We start from the raw sequence: 20,828 nt of genomic DNA on the forward strand, positions 1-20,828 counted from the left end.
CACTTCTTTCCTTTATCACTGTCCACTCTTCATGTCCAGTGGATGTGGCTTCTGCCTCCTCCACTCCAATGCAACTTAATTGCCAAATTAAAATTCGAATTGCCAGCATACAAACTGAGTCTATGTGTTATTACGTTCTCACACAGCTATAAAGAAATATGTGAGACTGGGTAATTTATAAACAAAAGAGGTTTAATTGGCTCATGATTCTTCAGGCTGTACAGGAATCACTGTGGCATCTGCTTCTGAAGAGGCCTCAGGGAGCTTTTACTCATGGTAGAAGGCAAAGCAGAAGCAGGTGTCTTACATGGCAGGAGCAGGAGGAATAGAGAGCAGGGATGTGCCACACATTTTTAAACAACCAGATCTTGTGAGAACTCACTATCACAACAGTACCAAGGGGATGGTGTTAAACCAATCATGAGAAACTGCCCCCACTGTCCAACACCTTCCACCAGACCCCACCTCCAACATTGGGGATTACAATTTGACATGACATTTGGGCAGGGACACAGATCCAAACCATATCAGACTATTCCTAGGTCGTAGCTGATGCTGACTCAATCTTTTTACAGCATATGACTATGTTGACCAACTAATTTATTGTTTATCTTTTCTTCCTTGAGGAAATAAAAGAGGAGTAAGATTTGTTTAACACTTAGCATGTGCTAAGAGGTTTATACCTATAATTTTATTTAATTCTCACACCTTTAAAGTATTAACCCAATATTGCAAATAATGATACAGATTCTGAGAAGTTAGAACAAATTTGCCTGAGGCTACTCAGCTGTATGTTATTGCATCCAGAGAAGATAAGTTATGTAGTAGAAGGAACCAGGATTCTGATTTATACAGACTTCAAATTCTGACTCCACCATAACTAGCTTTGTGACCTGAGAAAGTACCTGAATTCTATTTGTTCCAATTCATCACTTGTAAAATTGAGAGAAGAATAGTATTTACATCAGAATACTTACGAAGTTTACATGAGATAATTATGCTTATAAAAGTTAAACAGTCAGTAGTCAGGCACTTGAGGACCCAGAGTGTTTCTCAGGTAACCAGCTCTTTGCTGCCATCACCTGACAAATCTAGTGGTTTTAAGGTGAGTAATTGGAACAAGCAGATTTTCTTAAAAGTAAAATTATCTGTAAACTCCCTACTTAAAGAGCGACTAAATTCAAGGCTCTGATCTTGCATTGATTTCAGTATAACATTTTAGACCCCACTTATTATAACAAAGATTTTTTTTTTTTTTTTTTTTTTTTTTTTTTGTTGAGACGGAGTCTCGCTCTGTCGCCCGGGCTGGAGTGCAGTGGCCGGATCTCAGCTCACTGCAAGCTCCGCCTCCCGGATTTACGCCATTCTCCTGCCTCAGCCTCCCGTGTAGCTGGGACTACAGGCGCCCGCCACCTCGCCCGGCTAATTTTTTGTATTTTTTTTTTAGTAGAGACGGGGTTTCACCGTGTTAGCCAGGATGGTCTCGATCTCCTGACCTCGTGATCCGCCCGTCTCGGCCTCCCAAAGTGCTAGGATTACAGGCTTGAGCCACCGCGCCCGGCCAAAGATATTCTACTAAGTTGAAATAGGTAATGAAGGCCATGATCCCAAATAATTCAGACAGTAGACAATCATGTAGAGTTTTAGAGCAGAGCTGAGACTCTGAGTACCGTGCTTTCAGAACATTAAATCCACCTAATCAGTCATAAGAAAGAAATAAGAGGGAGAGTCTAGAGACAAAGAGACTAAGCAGGAGGTAAATGAATCATATAAGTCAATGTTATTCACTGTCAGCTGCAATTCTGAGAGCCATCTTAGTGGAATGCAACCATATAGTCCCATTTTTGTAAAAAGAATAATCATCACATTACCCAGTTGAAGCTCACGATAACGTTCATTTCCTCCTTTTTTTGCCTTAATGATCCCTCCCTACAATCCAGTCAATCACCAAGGCATGTCCATTCTGTCTGCAATGTCTCTCCCAACTCTTCTTTATTTGCAAATTCCCTTTCCACCACATTTTCAGATTACTTATCCTGTAACTACAACAGAGGCTTTCAAACTGAATATAATACATGTAAAAACAACATTTCACATCAAAACCAAACACACACAGACATACAGCAAAAGTTTCACAGAAATGATAAGCCTTGCTTTATGCGATGTATACTGATATTTTTCTAGTTTAATGTAGTCTATTTTTTTGTTTATTTTGTTTTTATTTTTTTGAGACGGAGTTTCGCTCTTGTTGCCCAAGCTGGAGTGCAATGGCGCGATCTCAGCTCACTGCAATCTCCGCCTCCCAGCTTCAAGCAATTCTCCTGCCTCAGCCTCCTGAGTAGCTGGGGTTGCAGGCACCCGCCACCACCCCCAGCTAATTTTTTGTATTTTTAGTAGAAACGGGGTTTGGCAATGTTGGCCAGGCTGATCTCAAACTCCTGACCTCGGGTGATCTACCCGCCTGGGCGTCCCAAAGTGCTGGGATTACAGGCGCCAGCTACCGCGTCTGGCCTATTTTCTTAAACATAGTAATGATGTTCCATGAAATTAGATGCAGTTAGGACATTTAGGTACAAACACTTAAGGAAGTTTGTCTAAGGTCACTCAGAAAGTAAGTGGTTATGATGGGATTCTAAGCCAGATTTGTCTGACCACAAAATCTGCTTTCTTAGCCACTGCATTGACCTTTCTCCAACTTCGGTCAGTCCTGTTAACTTTCATGATGTTTATCTTTTTAAAAAATTTGTATAAATTTAGGGGTACAAGTGCAATTGTGTTACATGCATTCATTGAGTAGTGGGGAAGTATTGGTTTTTAGTGTATCCATCACCCAAATAACATATATTGTACTCATTAAGTAATTTCTCATTACCCTCTGTCCTTCCATCCCCACTTTCCAGTCTCCAATGTATATCACTCCATACTCTGTCATTGTGTGCACATTATTTAGCTCCCACTTATAAGTGAAAATTTATATTTGACTTTCGTTTTCTGAGTTGTTTCACTTGAGATAATGGCCCCCAGTTCCATCCATGTTGCTGCAAAAGATATTTCATTGTTCTTATGGTTGAATAGTATTCCACTGGGTATATATATGCCACTTTTTCTTTATCCACTCATGCAGTGATGAACACTTGGTTTGATTCAATATCTTTGCTATTATGAACAGTGCTTTGATAAATGTATGAGTCAGTTATCTTTTTGATACAATGACTCTTTTTTCCTTTTGTGTATATGCCTGGTAGAGGGATTGCTGGATCAAATGGTAGTTCAATTTTCACTTCTTTGACAAATCTCCATGCTGTTTTCCATAGAGGCTGTACTAATGTGAATTTCCTAACAGTGTATAAGTATTTCCCTTTCTTTGCATCCTCACCAACATCTGTTATTTTTTGACTTTTCTAATTATAGCCATTCTTACTGGTATAAAATGATAGCGCATTGTGGTTTTAATTTGCATGTCTGTAATGTTTAGTGATGTTGACCATTTTGCATATGTTCATGGGCCATTTGTACGTTTTCTTTGAAAAAATGCCTACTCATGTCCTTTGACCACTGTTTAATGGGGTTGTTTCTGTTGGGTTCCTTATAAATAGTAAATATTAGTCCCCGGTTGGATGGATATTTGCAAATATTTTATCTCATTTTGCAGAGTATCTGTTCACTCTATTGATTATTTCTTTGGCTATGCAGAAGCTTATTAGTACAATTAAGTCCTATTTGTCTGTTTTTCTTTTTCTTGCATTTGATTTTGTGGTCTCCATTATAAATTCTTCACCTAGGCCAATGTCCAGAAGTTTTTCCTGGGTTTTCTTCTAGGACTTTTATAGTTTCAGGTCTTATATTTAAGTCTTTAATCCATCTTGGTTAATTTTTGTTTATGGTGAGAGATAGGGATCCAGCTTCATCCTTCTGCATATAGATATCCAATTTTCCCAGGAGCATTTATTGAAAGGATGTCCTTTACCCAGTATGTTTTTGTCAACTTTATCAAAGGTCAGTTGGTTGCATATATGTGGCTTTATTTCTGGGTTCTCTATTCTGTTCCATTGATCTATGTGTCTGTTTTTATACCAGTACTAGGCTATTTGGGTTACTGTAACCTTGTAGTATAATTTGAGGTCAGGTAATGTGATGCCTCCAGCTTTATTCTTTTGCTTAGGTTACTTTGGTTTCAGCCTCCTTTTTGGTTCTATGTAAATTTTAGAATTTTTTTTTTTTTCTAATCCTGTGGAAAATGATGTTGACATTTTTATAGGGATTGCATTGAATCTGTAGATTGTGTTGGACAGTGTGATCATTTTAACAATATTAATTCTTCTAATTCATGAGCATGGGATGTTTTTCCATCTTTTTTGTGTTATCTACAGTTTCTTTCATCTGTGTTTTGTAGTTTTCCTTGTAGAGATCCTTCCCCTCCTTAGTTAAATATATTCCCAGGTATATTTTTTATAGCTATTGAAAATAGTATTGCCTTCTTGATTTGGTTTTCAGCTTCGTCATTATTGGTGTATAGAAATGCTACTAACATTTGTACATAGGTATTCTATTCTGAAACTTTACTGAATTAACTTGGTAAATATAAAAGGTTTTTGGTATAGCATTTAGGGTTTTTTAGATATAAGATCATGTCAGCAGTGGACAGCAATAATTTGACTTCCTCTTTTCCAATGTGGATGCCTATTATTTCTTTATCTTGCCTGCTGTCTCTGGCTAGAGCTTCTAGTACTATCTTGAATAGAAGTGGTGAGAGTGGGCATCTTCTTTTCCAGTTCCTCAGGTGAATGCCTTCAACATTTCCCCATTCAGTGTGATGTTGGCTGTGGGTTTGTTCTATATACCCTTTATTATTTTGAGGTCTGTTCCTTCTTTACCTAGTTCGTTGAGAGCTTTTATCACGAAGGGATGCTAAATTTTATCAAAGGCTTTTTTTGCATCCATTAAGATGATTATATGTTTGTTTGTTTGGTTGAGCCGGAACTGGCTCTGTCACCCAGGCTGGAGTGAAATGGTGTGATTTCGGCTCGCTGCAACCTCCTCCTCCGGGGCTCAAACCATCCTCCCAACTCAGCCTCCCAAGTAGCTGGGACTACAGGCATGTGCCACCATGCCTGGCTAATTTTTGTATTTTTTTTTTTGTGGAGACGGGGTTTCATCATGTTGCCCAGGCTGGTCTCAAATTCTTGGCTCAAGTGATCCTCCCACCTCAGCCTTCCAAAGTGCTGGGATTACAGGCATGAGCCACCACACCTGGACAATTATATGGTTTTATTTGTCTTTTATTCTGTTTATGTGATTAATTACATTTATTGATTTGAGTATGTTTTTTCTTTTCTTTCTTTTTTTTTTTTTTTTTAGAGACAAGGTCTCACTTTGTTGCCCAGGCTGGTCTTCAACTCCTGAGCTCAAGCGATCCTCCTGCTGTGGCCTCCCAAAGTGCTAGGATTACAGGTGTGATCCACCACACCTGGCCTGATTTGAGTATGTTGAATCATCCTTGCTTCCCTGGAATACAATCCATTTGATCATGGTGTATTATATTTTTGATGTGTGTTTGGATTCAGTTTGCTAGTATTTCATTGAGGAGCCAGGTCACATGGGTTTCAACTAAGGAAGACACTGAGAAGACACTGGTGCAAATCTAGAAGGATTATAACATCTATGACTACATCAGTAACTTTGCTTGGGCTTGGGATGATGTCACCAAGGAGTGTATGTATGGTATCTAGAAGAAGACACTCAAGAGGCTCATCTATGACTTCAAAGGATTTTCCAAGAATGGGGAGGCTGTAAAAATCAACAAGGCTAGAGTTGAGATAGCAAGAAACTTTAACTTGGATGAGGATGAGGATGACACTGAGGAGCTCCTAGAGTGGTTCCTGAAAAACTGAGTAATGAGGAGTTATTAGAACTGGAACAGAAATGCATAGCTTCAGAAGAGGCAACAGAAAAGGAAACTGCAGGAGAATAAAAAGAAAAAGAATCCTCAAGAAAATCCGCAGTGAAAGGTTTATCATAAGCTCTTGCAAACTTCAACGAACTCATTAATGATTTTGAAAAGAGAGAAAGATGTACATGGTGCTCTATCTACTTACAAATTTATGATGAAAAAAAAAAAGAAACAAACCAAGCAAATCATCATAGACATATTTCTGAAGAGTGATACCTTCTCAAGAGCCTTGGGCAAGTACTTCAGGAGACATTCTAGAAGAAGCATTGTTGTCATCGACGATGACATCTCCGTGCATGTTTTTGCTCCTAAAAACCTTCCAATGGGACAAGATGTGGTGGTGAAAGACAGTGATATTGATGACCCTAATCCTGTGTAGACCTAGGCTAATGTGTGTGTTTGTGCCTTCGTTTTTAACAAAAAGAGGTTTTAAAGTTAAAAAAAATTAAAATAGGCCGGGCGCGGTGGCTCACGCCTGTAATCCCAGCACTTTGGGAGGCCGAGGCGGGTGGATCACAAGGTCAGGAGATCGAGACCACGGTGAAACCCCGTCTCTACTAAAAATACAAAAAATTAGCCGGGCGCCGTTGTGGGCGCCTGTAGTCCCAGCTACTCGGGAGGCTGAGGCAGGAGAATGGCGTGAACCCGGGAGGCGGAGCTTGCAGTGAGCCGAGATCGCGCCACTGCACTCCAGCCTGGGCGACAGAGCGAGACTCCGTCTCAAAAAAAAAAAAAAAAAAAAAAAAATTAAAATAAGAAAAGCTTATAGAATAAGGGTATAAAGAAAGCAAATATTTTTGGACAGCTATACAGTGTTTTGGGTTTTAAGCTAAGTGTTGTTACAGGAGAGTCAAAAAGTTAAAACAATTAAAAAGTTCATAAAGTAAAATTCTTACAGAGAGCTAAAGTTAATTTATTATTGAAGAGAAAAATATTTTTTCATAAATTGAGTGTAGCCTAAATGTATAGTACTTACAAAGTCTACCGTAGTGTGTAGAATGTCCTAAGCCTTCATGTTTACTCACCACTCACTCACTGACTCACCCAGAGCAACTTCCAGTTCTTCCAGTTCAATTTCCAGATTGCTAATATCATACATGGTAAATGCCCTATACAGGTGTACCATTTTTTAACTTTTATACTGTATTTTTACTATGTTTAGATATGTTTAAATGCACAAATACTTACCATTGCATTACAATTGCCTACCGTATTCAGTACAATAACACGCAGGTTTGTAGTGTAGAACAATAGGCTGTACCATAAAGCCTAGATGTGTAGTAGGCTATTCCATCTAGACTTGTGTACATACGCTTTATGAGGGTCACATAACATAATTGCCTACTGACACATTTCTCAGAATGCATCCCTGTTGTTAAGCAACATGTGACTGTATAGATGAACAATGAGGGAAAATTTGCCCCACCAGATATTAAAACATATCAAGAAGATGTAATATTTATTTTTGGTAATAACACTTAAAATCTACTCTTTTAGTAATTTTCAACTATACAATACATTGTTTTTAACTATAGTTACCATGTTGTACCATGATGGATCTCTTGAATTTATTCTTCCTGTGTAACTGAAATTTTGTGTGCTTTGATCAATATCTCCCCAGTATCAACCCCTAGTCTCTGGTAACCACCATTCTACTCTCTACTTCTATCAGTTTGACTTTCTTAGATTCCACATATAAGTGAGATCATATGGTATTTGTCTTGAGGAAGGTATAATATTTAAGTGAATTAGAAATGAATGCATAATCAAAGAAAAAACTCACCATAATTCCCACTGTATGTGGTCAGTAACTTTTATCTGTTTCACTGTTGAATTTCCATCCCCTAGATTAGATATTAACCTCACACTATAAGCAAACATGAATTCCAAAGTTTTAAAGAAGTAAACGTAAAAAAAAAAAAGTATAAAAGATTAGGAGAAAATAAAGGATAACTTTCTAATAATCTAATAAACTTTGGCATAAGGACAGCCAGCCTAAGGAAGATGTAAAATATAGACACCATGATGAAAAGATTTATACATTTGACAACTTCAGAATTAACTTGTATATACCCATACATACAAATAAAATGCCACATACCACAGACTCATTGAAAATATTTGTGACATGTACTATAGCCAAATATTAATACCAAAAACACAAAGAAAGACTACATTAAATAAGAAAAAGACAATCTCATAGAAATAAGTAAAGTATATGAACAGACAATTCATAAAAGAAATACAGATAGCCAAATAAGAAAATTTAAAAATTCCACCTTAGTAGAGACCAGAGAAAAGCAAATCAAAACTACAATGAAATACCACTTTTTTCTCATAAGACCGACAAAAATTACATAATTAGTGAAATGTAATATTGGTAGAGGAGGAAAAACAGTTACTGTCATATGTTATTGGCACATATCCAATTCGGTTAAGCATTTTTGGAAGTTGATTTTGTAGAAATCAAATAAGATTGTTCACTTTCTTTAATCCAACAACTCCACCTTTATATATCTATTTTAGAAAAAAAAAAGAAAAATAAATGAGTTAGCCAGGTGGAAAAAGTGAGAAGAGGGGCATTACAAGCAGCATGAACAGAAGCCCACAATGAGTGCACAGAAAGTTAGAAATGCTCTGTGATGGCTGGGCCCAGTGGCTCATGCCTGTAATCCCAGCACTTTGGGAGGCCGAGGCAGACAGATTGCCTGAGTTCAGGAGTTCGCAACCAGCCTAGGCAACACAGTGAAACCCCGTCTCTACTAAAATACAAAAAAATTAGCCAGGCATGGCAGCTTGTGCCTGTAGTCCCAGCTACTTGGGAGGCTGAAGAAGGAGAGTTGCTTGAACCCGGGAAGCGGAGATTGCAATGAGCCGAGATTGCACCACTGCACTCCAGCCTGGGCAAGAGAGTAAGAGTCTGTGAAAGGAAAGGAGAGGAGAGGAGAAGGGAGGGGAGGGGAGGGGAGGGGAGGGGGAGGGGAGGGGGGAGGGGAGAAAGAAAGGGAGGGAGGGAGGGAGGAAGGAAGGAAAAGGAAAGAAAGAAATGCTCTGTGATACAGAATGTAAAACTCAAGGCAAGGGTATTGCATTAGAGGAAACTGGTATGAGGCATGAAGCAGATATGAGGGCCTTGTATTCCATTCATAAGTACAGTAGGCAATGAGGCATGTGTAATTATGAGGGTGAGAGAACTTTCACAAAGGAACCATGACAACAGGGACTTCACCAAGCTGGGTAGAAAAAGCATCAAACTAATGATGTTCAGCTGGGCAACCCCTCACACTGTTTCCACTTCAATGATGACACCGTTCTCCTCCTTCATTCAGTACTGAGATGGCTAATTCAAATTACTGGCAGTATACTGGATTTAAACAAGGAAGGGCAGAGTGTAGTCAGAAAAACATAATGAGGCAAAACAGAATTCACAGAAGCCCATTTTTCACAAGGTCTAGCAATCTGGTGATATGACACTAGTGTTTAAATACCAAGGCTTCTTCTATTTACATGGGAGATTCTTTCAAAAATAACAACAGTCCTTGTGGAGATGGCAGGGATTCCTGTGGTCCTAGACCTTGCTGACACTTCATCATCCTCAGGTTCAAGACCCCATCCTAATGGGATAAGCCAACATTTCCCAGGAGAGATGTGAGAAAGCACAAGTAACAAGAGCCATTGAGATCTCAGCTTTGTGGGAGGCACATGAACTCGTGTTTAGGAGATCAGAGTAGGAGTATCTCAAGGAAAATTGAATAAGCACTTATTGAGAGCCTGTTACATAACTTTTCATTTGAAGAAAGTGTTCTGCTAGAAAAATAAACAAAACAAGGTTATTACATAAACCACTGTGGTATAACATTCTGAGAGTTGGAACAGCTATTTTTTTTTTCCAGGTTCTGACATGATGAGCTAACCAGGAAAGGCAGTAGAGCTGTGGGTAAATGCACGGACTTGGGCCAGACAGATCTGGTTTCAGTTTCCAGTCATCCTAGCCGCATGATCTTGCCCAAGTCATTGTTAGCCTTTATTTCATCATCTGTGTAATGCAGGGGGTGGGAGGACAGATAATACTTACTCACCAGGGTGACTGTGAGGATTAAAAGATATATGTAGTGTCTGGCACACATTAGACACTCAATAAATGTTAACTGTTAATAAAAATATTTATGACACAATTAATACAAATTATTTTAAAGAAACTAGAACATAAGTATATGTAAATGTTAGAGGAAACAACATTCGTAATCCCACAGCCTTTAAATATTTATTGTGTATCCAGCTACACTATTTTATGTATATATGTATAAACTTATAAATAGATGTGAATATACGATATATACACTTATGTAATCTTTTTCTTTAATAATTTACATACTGAACACTACTTCATATTAAGAAATGTGTGGGCTGACTCCTTTATTGGACTCAGCCCGCCTGCACCCAGGTGAAATAAACAGCCTTGTTGCTCACACAAAGCCTGTTTGGTGGTCTCTTCACATGGATGCATGTGACATTTGGTGCCGAAGACCCAGGACAGGAGGACTTCTTCGGGAGACCTGTACTCTGTCGTCACTCTCACTCCGTGAGGAGATCCACCTGTAACCTCGGGTCCTCAGACCAATGAGCCCAAGGAACAGCTCACCAATTTTAAATCAGGTAAGCGGTCTTTTCACTCTCTTCTCCAACCTCTCTTGCTACCCTTCAATCTCCCCGTCCTTCCAATTCCAGTTCTTTTCCTCTCTAGTAGAGACAAAGGAGACACATTTTATCCGTGGACCCAAAACTCCAGCACCAGTCACGGACTCGGGAAGACAGTGTTCCCTTGGTGTTTAATCACTGCAGGGATGCCTGCCTGATTATTCACCCACATTCCATTGGTGTCTGATCACCATGGGGACACCTGCCTTGGTTATTCACCCACATTCCCTTGGTGGCAAGTCAATTGCGGGGACGTCTGCTTTGGCTGCTCACCCACATTGCAGCCCAGGGCTGCTCACCACCCCCTTCTCCATGTCTCTACCTTTCTCTTTAAACTTACCTCCTTCACTATGGGCAACCTTCCACCCTCCATTCCTCCTTCTTTTCCCTTAGCCTATGTTCTCAAAAACTTAATACCTCTTCCACTCACACCTGACCTAAAACCTAAGCATCTTATTTTCTTCTGCAACACTGCTTGGCCCCAATACAAACTCGACAATGATTCCAAGTAGCCAGAAAATGGCACGTTCAGTTTTCCATCCTACAAGATCTAGATAATTCTTGTCATAAAATCGGCAAATGGTCTGAGGTGCCTCATGTCCAGACATTCTTTTACACATTGGTCCCTCCCTAGTCTCTGCTCCCAGTGAGACTCGTCCCAAATCTTTCTTCTTTCTCTCCTCTCTATTCCTTCAGTCTCCACCCCAAGCTCTGAGTCCTGTGAATCCTCCTTTTCTACAGACCCATCTGACCTCTCCCCTTCTCCCCAGGCTGCTCCTCGCCAGGCCGAGCCAGGTCCCAACTCTTAAGCCTCCGCTCCCCGACCCTATAACCCTTCTATCACCTCTCCTCCTCCCACCCAGTCTGGCTTACAGTTTCGTTCCACGACTAGCCCTCCCCAACCTGCCCAACAATTTCCCCTTAAAGAGGTGGCTGAAGCTGAAGGCATAGTCAAGGTTAATGTCCCTTTTTCTTTAGCCAACCTCTCCCAAATCAGTTAGCATTTAGGCTCTTTTTCATCAAATATACAAACCCAGCCCAGTTCATGGCCCGTTTGGCAACAACTCTTAGACGCTTTACTGCCCTAGACCCAGAGGGGCCAGAAGGCCACCTTATTCTCAATATGCATTTTATTACCCAACCCACTCCCGACATTAGAAAAAGCTCCAAAAATTAGATTCTGGCCCTCAACCCCACAACAGGACTTAATTGACCTCACCTTCAAGGTGTACAATAATTGGGAAGAGTTGCAATTACTTGCCTCCACTGTGAGAGAAACCCCAGCCATATCTCCAGCACACAAGAATTTCAAAACGCCTAAACCGCAGGGGCTAGGCGTTCCTCCAGGACCGCCTCCCCCAGGATCTTGCTTCAAGTGTTGGAAATCTGGCCAATGGGCCAAGGAATGCCCACAGCCTGGGATTCCTCCTAAGCCATGTCTCATCTGTACGGAACCCCACTGGAAACTGGACTGTCCAACTCAGCTGGCAGCCACTCCCAGAGACCCTGGAACTCTGGCCCAAGGCTCTCTGACTTCTTCCCAGATCTTCTTGGCTTAGCAGCTGAAGACTGACACTGCCTGATTGCCTCAGAAGCCTACAGGACCATCACAGATGCTTTGGGTAACCCTTACAGTGGAGGGTAAGTCCATCCCCTTCTTAATCAATATAGAGGCTATCCACTCCACATTACCTTCTTTTCAAGGGCGTGTTTCCTTTGCCTCCATAACTGTTGTGGGTATTGATGGCTGGGCTTCTAAACCTCTTAAAACTCCCCAACTCTGATGCCAACTTGGACAACATTCCTTTATGCACTCCTTTTTAGTTATCCCCACCTGCCCTTCTCCCTTATTAGATTGAGACATTTTAACTAAATTATCTGCTTCCCTGACTATTCCTAGGCTACAACCATACCTCATTGCTGCCCTTTTCCCCAGCTCAAAGCCTCCTTCATATCCTCCCCTTGTATCTCCCCACCTTAATCCACAAGTATAAGACACCTCTACTCCCTCCTTGGTGACCGATCATACACCCCTTACCATCCCATTAAAACCTAATCACCCTTATCCCACCACACTTTAAAAGGATTAAAGCCCATTATCACTTGCCTGTTACAGCATGGCCTTTTAAAGCCTATAAATTCTCCTTACAATTCCCCATTTTACCTGTCCAAAAACCAGACAAGTCTTACAAGTTAGTTCAGGATCAGCACCTTATCAACCAAATTGTTTTGCCTATCCACCCTGTGGTGCCAAACCCATATACTCTCCTATCCTCAATACCTCACTCCACAACCCATTATTCTGTTCCAGATAAACCTAGCTGACCCCATAAATCCTAAATCCTTTCCCCACTCCCCTTTCCATTCCTTAAAAAACAGTGCTAAAGGCTGCTCCCACACTAGCTCTCCCTAACTCATCCCAACTCTTTTCATTACACACAGCCAAAATACAGGGCTGTGTGGTCAGAATTCTTACACAAGAGCCAGGACTGTGCACTGTAGCCTTTCTGTCCAAACAACTTGACCTTACTGCTTTAGCCTAGCCCTCATGTCTGTGTGCAGCGGCTGCCGCTGCTTTAATACTTTTAGAGGCCCTCAAAATCACAAACTATGCTCCACTTACTCTCTACAGTTCCCATGACTTTCAAAATCTATTTTCCTCCTCACCCTTGACGCATATACTTTCTGCCCCCCAGCTCCTTCAGCTATACCCACTCTTTGTTGAGTCTCCCACAAGTACCACTGTTCCTGGCCCAGACTTCAATCCAGCCTCCCACATTATTCCGGATACCACACCTTACCCCCATGACTATCTCTCTGATCCATCTGACTTTCACTCCATTTCCCCATATTTCCTTCTTTCCTGTTCCTCACCCTGATCACACTTGATTTATCGATGGCAGTTCCACCAGCCCTAATCAGCACTCACCAGCAAAGGCAGGCCATGCTATAGTATCTTCCACATCTATCACTGAGGCTACTGCTCTGCCCTCCTCCACTACCTCTCAGCAAGCTGAACTCTCTGCCTTAACTCGGGCCCTCTCACTCTTGCAAAGGGACTATGCATCAATATTTATACTGACTCTAAACATGCCTTCCATATCCTGCACCACCATGCTGCTATATGGACACAAAGAAATTTCCTCACTACACAAGAGTCCTCCATCATTAATGCCTCCTTAATAAAAACTCTTCTTAAAGCCACTTTACTTCCAAAGGAAGCTGGAGTCATTCACTGCAAGGGCCATCAAAAGGCATCAGATCCCATCGCTTAGGGCAACGCTTATGCTGATAAGGTAGCTAAAGCAGCAGCTAGCATTCCAACTTCTGTCCCTCACGGCCAGTTTTTCTCCTTCTCATTGGTCACTCCTATTTACTCTCCAAATGAAGTTTCCACCTATCAATCCCTCTCCACTCAAGGCAGATGGTTCTTAGACCAAAAAAAAAAAAAAAAAAAAAACTCTCCCTCCAGCCTCATTCTATTCTGTCATCATTTCATGACCTCTTCCATGTAGGTTACAAGCTGTTAGCCCACCTATAAAACCTCTTATTTCCTTTCCATCATGAAAATCTATCCCCAATCTGCCACTCTTGACTCCCTCTTGGAGTGGATAGATGATCTTTGCTGGAGTATAGGACACTCCAATACTTTCACCCTGATGAAGTCCTATTCTTTACTTTTATACTTTCTTTCTCTCGTTCCTGTTCTTATGCCACACTCTACCTCTTCCCAGCTCTCTCCACCACACTATCCATCTCATTCACTCTCTCCTAGCTGTTTCTAATCCTTCTTTAACAAACAATTGTTGGCTTTGCATTTCTCTTTCCTCCAAAATCACCGAGGCTTCGATTTACTCACTGCTGAAAAAGGAGGACTCTGTACATTTTTTAAACAAAGAGTGTTGTTTTTACCTAAATCAATCTGGCTTGGTGTATGTGTGTGTGTGTGTGTATATATATATATATATATATATATATATATATATATATATACACTGAAGGATAGAGCCCCAAAACTCACCAACCAAGCAAATAATTATGTTGAACCCCCTTGGACACTGTCTAATTGGATGTCCTGGGTACTCCCAATTCTTAAATCCTTTAATACTATTTTTCTCCTTCTTTTATTTGGACCTTGTGTTTTCCATTTAGTTTCTCAATTCATACAAAACTGCATCCAGGTCACCACCAATAATTCTATATGACAAATTCTCCTTCTAACAGCCCCACAATATCACCTCTTACCCCCAAATCTTTCTTCAGTTTAATCTCCCCCACCGTAGGTTCCCACACTGCCCCTAATTCCGCTCAAAGCAGCCCTGAGAAACATCGCCCATTATCTCTCCATACCACCCCCCAAAAACTTCACCATCCCAACACTTCACCACTATTTTGTTTTGTTTTTCTTTTTAATATAAGAAAACAGGAATGTCAGGTCTCTGAGCCCAAGCTAAGCCATCATATCCCCTGTGACGTGCACGTGTCCATCCAGATGGCCTGAAACAACTGAAGATCCACAAAAGAAGTATAAATAGCCTTAACTGATGACATTCCACCATTGTGATTTGTTCCTGCCCCACCCTAACTAATTCGATATAGTCTCCCCCACCCTTAAGAAGGTACTTGATAATATTCTCCCCTGCCCTTAAGAATGTACTTTGTATGCCTATCCCAAACCTATAAGAACTAACGATAATCCCACCACCCTTTGCTGACTCCTTTTTCGGACTGAGCCCGCCTATACCCAGGTGAAATAAACAGCCTTGTTGTGCACACACACACACACACACACACACACACACAAACAAATGTGTGTACATTACTGTTCCTACAGATGTGAGGGATAATTTAATAAATTCTACAGTTGAACTTCTATATTGTTTCCAACACTTTACCATAATAATCAGCACCTGAAATAAACATATTTGTATACATTTTAATTAGTATTTTATCAATAAAATAAAATTATTTACAATGAGAAAGACTAAGAAATATTTCTTACTAGTTCTTTTGCTCATTCTAGGTAAATTTTGCAGGCCTTTAATTCTAGTCTCTTTTCACACGTCCATTAAAAATAATCTGCTCTCTCATTGTCTTATTTTGTGCCTCCCTGCTACATAGGCTCCCAGAAAAGCTTATTTCTCTCCTATTCCTACCCTACTAACCTACTCCTTTTTCAGTCTATTTCTCACTCCTTACTCCTTGTTACCCTTGCTTGGTCAGTTTCTGGTTATTGCATCTATCAGAGGCCCCCTTGAGGAAGTGAAAAAGAAGTTCAAATCAGACCTCAAAGGCAAATTCTTTCCAAATATTGCCATCTGGGAAAAAGCTGTTCTATATAAGATCTAAGATTAACACAATAAACACTTCTTTATGTCATAGATGATGAGCATGAGGATGATAATAAAAGAAACAAGCATTTATTGCACATTTGCTATGTGCCAAATGCTGGTGTGAAACACTTTTACATGCCTTATCCTGTTTAATCCATACAACAACCCTGTGAGGTAGATACCAATTCAACAGACTAGGAAACTGAGGTATCTAAAGGGTTAAGGAACTTGCCTAAATTCAATTAAGGCAGAGCCAGGATTAGAAAATAAATATTTATTTGATGCAAAGCCTATTATCTTAACCATTACTTCACACAGTCTTCCTGGATTTGTCCACATATCATGGTGAATAGCTTTTCAGGAAAACTGTCTTTGTAGAGAGAGCTTTAGTGCAGTGGTTTTCTAATTTTTCCCCCTTTTTGTCATCAGAACTATTTTTATTTAATGAAAATCTTATTCTTAACTGCTGAATCCATGACCATTATTTATTTTATGTTCATTAGCTCAAATAGCACCATTTGGGCACTAAGTGTAGAGAGGGCACATAAATGAGTCACACATACCTCTTTCTCAAGGAGCTGCACTCCAGTGAGAAATGCCAAAGTGAAAAGGAAAATCATTCTAATAATGTAGGGTAGGGGTTATGTTAAATAGAAGTATAGGATGCTAAAGGAATAAGGGTGGAACAGGGCAAAGCCTGATTCACTGTGGCAGTGTCATTCAAACTGAGTCTTAAACAGCAGTAGGTGTGAGTCAAGCAGAAAATTGGAGGGCATGTCTTTTCACTATCTCACTTCACTCTAATCATATTGTTGTTTCTTAAAGCAACATGATGTCTCACACCTCCAGGACTCTTCTTACCAGTATGCTGGTCTCTTTGCTTGGAATACCCTTATTTTCTCGTTTTTCTAGGTGTCACTGACCTAGTCCTCAGTATGTAACTCAGAAGCCCCCCTCTCTTGGAGGCCTTCCTCAATGCCTCCAGGCTTCAGTAAACGTCCCTCCTCTGAGCTTTCTGTTTCCTTCTAGCACAATGGTGCTCATTCTCTGGTGTAATGTCTGCCTTTCTTGTAAAACCACAGAAATTTCAATGGCAGAAATTTCGAAGTCCATATCCTATCCAATCTATGTATTCCCAGTATCTGGCATGGCATGTAGAAGGTGTTGAATAAATGTTTGTAGGGTTTGTTCATTCATTAAACAAGTATTTACTGAATCCTTTACTGTACGTCAGATTTTGTTCTAGATGCTGTGGATACAGTGGTGAACAAGGTCCCTGCACTCATGTGGACCTACAATTCTAGTGAGAGCCAACAGAAAATTATCAAATAAATAAAATAATAATTTCAAGTAGGTCGGGCGCAGTGGCTCATGTCTGTAATCCCAGCACTTTGGGAGGCCGAGGTGGGCGGATCACGAGGTCAGGAGATCGAGACCATCCTGGCTAACATGGTGAAACCCCGTCTCTACTAAAAATACAAAAAAATTAGCCAGGCATGGTGGCGGGTGCCTGTAGTCCCAGCTACTTGGGAGGCTGAGGCAGGAGAATGGCGTGAACCTGGGAGGCGGAGCTTGCAGTGAGCCGAGATTGCACCACTGCACTCCAGCCTGGGCAACAGAGCGAGACTCCGTCTCAAAATAATAATAATAATAAATAATAATTTCAAGTAATGATAAGTTTTATAAAGAAATTAAAACAAGATACTATGGTAGAGCGTAACGGGGGTCAGATAGAAGTAGTTATGATGAGGTGTTCATGGAGAAGATATCTGATGTGGTAACGTGAACAGGGACTTGAATAATGAGAATAAACAAGTCATGGGAAGAACATTACAAGTAGGAACAGCTAGAACAAAGATCCTAAAGTAAGAATAAGCTTGATATGTTAAAATTAGCAAGGCCAGTTATGGCAGAAGCAGAATGAATAGAGAAGAAAATGGTAAGAGATGATGTTGAAGAAGTAGAAGCCAGATCACATAAGATCTTATAGGCCATGGTCAGGAGACTGGTTGGTGTAAGGGAAAAACATCTGTGGATTTGAGAAGTAGTATCAAGACGTGGTTCAGTACACAGGCTCCATATAAATTTCTTAGATTCAAATTCCATCTCTGCCATTTTATTGGCTATCAAATATAAAAGGTTTAGTCTCTGTGATGGTTAATATTGGGTGTCAATTTGATTGGATTGAGGGATGCCTAGATGGTTGGTAAGGTATTGTTTCTGGGTTTGTCTGTGAGGGTGTTGCCAGAGGAGATCAACATTTAAGTCGCTGGACTGGGAGAGGAAGACCTTCAATGTAAGTGGGCACCATGCAATCAGCTGCCAGCATGGCTAGAACAAAGCAGGTGGAAGAAGGTGGGATAAGCTTGCTCGCTGAGTTTTCTGGCTTCACGTGCTGGACGCTTGCTTCTGTTCCTCCTGTCTTTGGACATTATACTCCAGGTTCTTCAGCCTTTGTACTCTGGGAGTTGCACCAGTGGCTTGCAGAGGTCTCCCAGACCTTCAGCTGCAGACTGAAGGCTACGCTGTTGGCTTCCCTGGCTTTGAGGCTTTTTTACTCAGACTGAGCCACTACTGGCTTCTTTCTTCCCCCGCTTGCAGGTGGCCTATTGTGGGACTTTACCTTGTAATCATGTGAACCAATTCTCCCTAATAACCTCCCTTTCGTATACACATATATCTATACACATATATCCTATTTGGCTCTGTTGCTCTGGAACCCTGAATATAGCCTCTTCGTATCTCATATAGAAATAAAGGATAATAGTAGCATCAACATCAAAGGTTTCCTGGGGCAGAACAGATGACATAGTCCAGATAAAGTGCTTAACCAGATGCCTGGCAGAGTGAATGTTCAATAAGTATTAACTATTATTTTAAGCAGGGAAGTGAATGTAGCCACCAGACCATTGAATGCACTGAGAACCAGACTAAGGTTTTGGATGCCTCTCCCACATCCATTTCCTCCTGGCAAAGAGAACACAGAATGCACACATGCAGAGTATATCAACACAGAGAAGAATGACTCAGAATAAATGGTCATCTCTCAGAGAGCATGACTGTGACCTCAGCCGATTAGTAGAAGCTGCTCTTCCTCAATAAGAACACGTGTCAACTTAACAATGAAGTAAGTTTTGCCTCCTGATACGCTCACTGAAAGCAAAGCAAAGGCCCATCCTAGTGCAGCAGACACCTGGGGGAATGATGAAGTGATCATTGGTCACTTCCAACAGATTTCTCCTCTACACAGTGGCCCTCCTGCTGGCCTTTCATTCTGGTTCAGCATGCCAATGTATATACACTGACACCAGTGCCTGATGTGTCATAAGTATTAAATAATCATTTACTAAATTGATAACTCATATTTCCTCTATGTGATGGTGGATTGCTAACATCCTGTGTAGAACAGCATGGTTGGGAGGGAGACCACTAGGGAAGACAACCGCTACGGTAATATACAAGTAACTATTTAGTAAGTATTATGCCCACTAAATCTCCAACTTTTCCCCAGATGGTTCTCTCACCCTGTGAGCAATGGCTATTTAAACCTTTTCTACCCACCTGAAACCTCAATCTCACCTTTAGGTAGAAACTCAATTCCTTGCAATAAAACTTTCAAATGTATCTGCAGATTAAGGATTCCAATCTCAGGATTACACATTTATGTTGGCTTACTGCATACTGTTTTCTTGCGTCTTTGCACCCTGAATATACTAAAATGCCAAAAAAAAAAAATCCTGATTAAGGTCTGACTGGAGCCAGACCCTCTTAGTTCAAATCCTGGTTCTACCACTTACTTGCTGTAGCAAAGTAAAGGTGATTTACTTGTTTTCTGCATTAATCTTCCCATCTGTGAAATGGAATTTAACACAACTCAGCTCACATATATATGCAAAAGAAGACATAATGGCATGCAAATTATTTAGCATAGGACCTGGCACGGAGAAAACAGCCAAACACATAGTTGTTAATAAAGAGAAAAAAAACAGAGCAATTAGAAGTTCACTTGTGTGAAGAGGTCAACAACTAAGACACAAGAGAGGGACAAGAAAATAGTTCTTGAAAATCTGCTTCAGAATACTACAGGTCTCAGTCTCATTCTCCTTTTTCATAGAGCTGAATCAGGTGTGGGACCACATGTACCACAGCACAATACCAGAGATGCAGCATAGTATAAACTCACTTCACACTGAGCCAGACACAAAAAGTCACTTATTGTAGGGTTTCATTTCGCATTGGTTGGCCTTAGGCATTAGATAGAGAAGCTAACCATTAAACTGGATCGTGAGGAGGTGAGAAGTGCAAAAGAGACCAGAGTTAATATGCTAAGATTCATATAAGAAACTGTCTATTGCTGATATGAAACTAGCCACAAGGTGCAGGGAAGTGTGTATGGTGTGACATTATTTGTGCAAAAATAAAAACTAAAGTTGAAAAAGGACACTTATGCATAACTAAATGTAAATGTATGAAGTGTCTCTGGAAGGGTACATAAGAAACTATTAATAGGAGTTGCCTCCTTGAAGAAGAAATGGGTTGCTAGGAACATATGTGTGAGGGCAATTTAGTTTTATTATATTTTCATTCTCATGGCATGGGCATATAAGACATTTTTGGCAAAGAAGTTTTAATTTAAAATTAAATTAAACTAAAAAATCCCATTTCTTTTGGGAGGATCCAGGGAAATATAAGGATGCCAGTTACTGTACAAAGCCCATGATTGAGGATAGGTAGTAGGTGATGTGTTAGAAAAATAAGAAATAAAAGACAGTCAGTCCTCTGCTTGAGGGGAAGATTCTGTCTTAAGATCTTGGAAAGGTAATGGCCTAGATGATGACCTTTTTTGA

The 20,828-nt window shown here is 40.5% G+C and overlaps 1 long non-coding RNA gene across 1 annotated transcript in view; it reads left to right on the top strand.

Annotated features, from left to right (window-relative positions):
• The window catches only part of LOC139360592 (uncharacterized), a 133,592-nt gene extending 127,189 nt beyond the window's left edge, over positions 1-6,403 (top strand). Inside the window, exon 2 of the long non-coding RNA XR_011618087.1 lies at positions 5,359-6,403. This is a non-coding gene — a long non-coding RNA (uncharacterized lncRNA). The remainder of the gene's footprint in view (positions 1-5,358) is intronic.
• The last annotated feature ends 14,425 nt before the right edge of the window (positions 6,404-20,828 follow it).

This window comes from Macaca nemestrina, chromosome X (assembly GCF_043159975.1).
Source record: "Macaca nemestrina isolate mMacNem1 chromosome X, mMacNem.hap1, whole genome shotgun sequence".
NCBI lineage: Eukaryota > Metazoa > Chordata > Mammalia > Primates > Cercopithecidae > Macaca > Macaca nemestrina.